The sequence below is a fragment of the Myotis davidii genome, unplaced genomic scaffold, assembly GCF_000327345.1.
Source record: "Myotis davidii unplaced genomic scaffold, ASM32734v1 scaffold923, whole genome shotgun sequence".
NCBI classification, from domain to species: domain Eukaryota; kingdom Metazoa; phylum Chordata; class Mammalia; order Chiroptera; family Vespertilionidae; genus Myotis; species Myotis davidii.
Genome location: NW_006293789.1, coordinates 236,984 through 240,274, shown reverse-complemented (window position 1 = coordinate 240,274; position 3,291 = coordinate 236,984).

Below are 3,291 nucleotides of genomic sequence, written 5' to 3'. Positions count from 1 at the left end.
AGTGAAACACTGTTGCAGCTCCAGCTCTGAGGCCCAGCTGGCTGAAAGCAGGTTTCTGGGGTTTGTGTAGCTTCTATAATTGCAACATTGTTTCTTAGAGTGCAAGCTCAGAGGCCAGCAGCAGCTTCCTCCGTCACTGGAGCAAGCAAGCCTCCTGTTTGCTTCAGCTGCCTGGCTTCCAGCCGCCATCTTGGTTGGCAGTTAATTTGCATATCTTGCTGATTAGCCAATGGGAAGGGTAGTGAAGTTATGGTTAATTATCATGTTTCTCTATTAGTAGATAGGATATGAGCAGAAACATGGGGGCCACTTTGGAAGGCTCACCTGGTGAAGATCCATCCATGAAAATATCATGATGCAGGCTTTCTGCCCTCTGATCCTTCGTTTTGCATAAGGAGGGTCAGTGCCTCGTCCTGGGCTGTGCAGCACTCAGCTCTGTCATCTGCTGAGCAGACAAGGAGCCTGTTTTCCGATGTGCACCTCTGGCACCGGGCATATAAACACACAAGTGGGCACTTCACTAGTGTCACCACCTTGTGATACTATGCCTCCAGCCTGAGGCTTCCGCCCTACCCATCGCTGGATAATGAGAGGCTGTTTCTGGGCAGCAGGAAACGTATTTCCTTTACCAAACTGTGAGGTTCAGGAAAGGTTAGTCAGCAGTGGTTTCACAGTGGAAAGAGAAATTGTCTCAGAAAAAGGGAGAAAGAAAAAAAACCTTGGGAATCCATTTTGTCTTTTGAGCTCCCAGAACATCTCATTCAGAGGGGAACTGTCACCTTTCTATTCCTGGTCTGATAGGAGGCTCAGAACTAATGCCTGCCTGCTTTTTGCCTGAATTTCTTTGAAAATGTGAGGCCCAAAGGGGCTCCCCGGGGAGGCTCTGCTTCACATACTGATTAGCAAAAGGAGCAGAGGGTGCGGAGCAAAATCTGCTGACCACTCTCCTGCCCCCCATGCCTTCCCCACTCTCCGCCCCATCATTCCAGCTGCTCCTGTCAGGACAAGGTGAAATTGGGGCCACTGGGCCCCAGAGTCAGCGTTTTCACCCCTATGAAGGCCAGGCATCTTAGCACAATGACCTCAGCGTCACTCACCCCTGTGAGAGCTCAGCAAGATGCTCTGGTAAAAGAGGCAGCTCGCCTGGGCTCAAATCCCACCTTGAGCAAGTTGCTTAATCTATCAGACTCCGTTTCCACACTTGCAGAATGGGGATGATAATACCCACCAGTCAGGTCTGGAGGCAATAAAATGTCTGCAATGCCCCAGCTGGTAGTAGGGTCACAGCAAACATGATTGCCCTCCTCTGAGGCCAGCCCTGTCCATGTGGGCTCCCTCTCTCTGCATTCCTTTTGGGGTCCTCAGAAGGTCATCTGGCAACACACTTCTCCTTTCCTACCTTCAGGGGTGCTCCAGGGAAAGAATCCCAGGTCATCCCCTCCACATTTGCAGTTGATACTGAAATAGACATGATATTGAGCGCAAAGTCTCAAAGTCACAGTGTAGGACTTAGGGAGGGTTCAAACTAAAAAATGACCTCAACAGCCATAGCCAGTGGGGAGGGAGGCGTGTGGGGGACTGGCATAGAAAAGAAGTCCCGGCCTGTGGTATGAGAGGTCTCCTAGGATTAGGACTCCTGCTCTGGCCCAGATCAGGGCTCCAGAGAAAGCACAGGGCCCCAGGAGGAAGGCCGAGCTCTGCTCTTCTGAATGGCTTCATCAGAGCATCTCCCTGCCACCTCACAGAGTCCTCCCCAGAGGAAACGGGAAAGGCTGAGGTAAGCGATCTTATTCTTTTCTACTTAGGCATTGTTAGAAGATACACCAGGAGAGCGGTGGTGAATAAAAATTTCTGATTTAAAGTAAAGATTCTAGTTTCAAGACAATCTCTGCAACCGAGTACTGAATGCCCAGGGTGACAGGTGGGAGAGAGGCCACTCCTGCACAGGGCCTGCTGTCCCCCCGCCTCCTTCCTTTTCCGGCTCCCCGAAGCCACCCTGAACTGTATAGGGTCGATCAGTTGGCCTTACATCAAGAGAGCCTGGTCAAGTGCGTCTGCTATCAGTATTTCTATCGACGCCTTGCTAATTAGAATAGCGAATGCCAGAAATGGCTCTTCAATAATGAAATTGCCCACGTGCTAATTAACATGATTCTAGTTAAAAATGCATTCTCATTTGTAAAAATAATAGTATGAAAAATGCGTGGGCTGGATAAAATGGAGACATTCCCCACCTTTTATAATCAGGAAATAAGAGTCCTGCACCGAGGAAGGAGTGTTCCCAGGGCCCCACATCCGGCCATTGTTTCAGAGGCCTTCTGGTTGCCAGCGCCAGCCCCACCCCAATAGAAGGCAGCCTCTGGCATGTAGCAGTGACTGCCTCAAGCAGACATTTGGTGCTGACGAGGTGAGAAGCTGAAAGGGCAGGAGCTGGACTCGCTTCCAGAAGAGGTTTTTCTGGGCCATTTTTGCCCTGTTGCTTGCTAATGTAATAAAGGTCTGCAGGAGTGGCAGAGTTTGGTCTGAGACTTTTTTATTTTTGGATTAAACATTTTTTTAATGAGTCTTCTTTTATTACATCAAGATTGTGGAGTCTACTGAAGTCTTCCCAAACCATCTCTGAGCTTAATTTGCAACAAGGCACCATCACAATGGCAATACACAGGAAGGTGCCTTTAAGAAGTTTCCAGCGCATGGATACCGGCGTGGGGGAGTCAGATGTGCGGCTGGAAGGGAAAGAACACGGTGATGCTGCGTGGGGACCATGGACACGTTTCGGAGCACTCTTCAGAAACCTCTAGAAGTAAATAGGAGATACTCGGTGAGAGGCTGGTGAGACCTCCCAGCAAAGCTGGCTGAGGCCCAAACACTTTCAATTTGGGCATCAAACGCAAATGTAACTTCATTTCCTACCTACATGCCAGAGAAGCCTGAAATGTTAGTTACATCCAAGGAAATTAAGTACAATTATAGACAATAACTTAAAAAATCATTGTAAATATATAATGGTTTCTGTTATACGCTATCCTGGAAAAACAAAACAGTTGACACAACCAAGAGCAGAAGTCTTGATCCAAGTTATGGCTTCTGTAAGATGTAATGGGGACACGGTTCCTTTTCCTCTACCAGACTTGTGAGAAAGTTTCTCTGTGACTTCTGCTGATGTTATGCACTGCATTCCTGGAAGGCAGAGGAGCCCAGTGGGATGGTAAACCTTGGTGTGCCATGGGGACCCCTGGAGGGTGGTGTCAAATACCAATTACTGAAAAGGTTGGAGGGATTGCGGGGCGG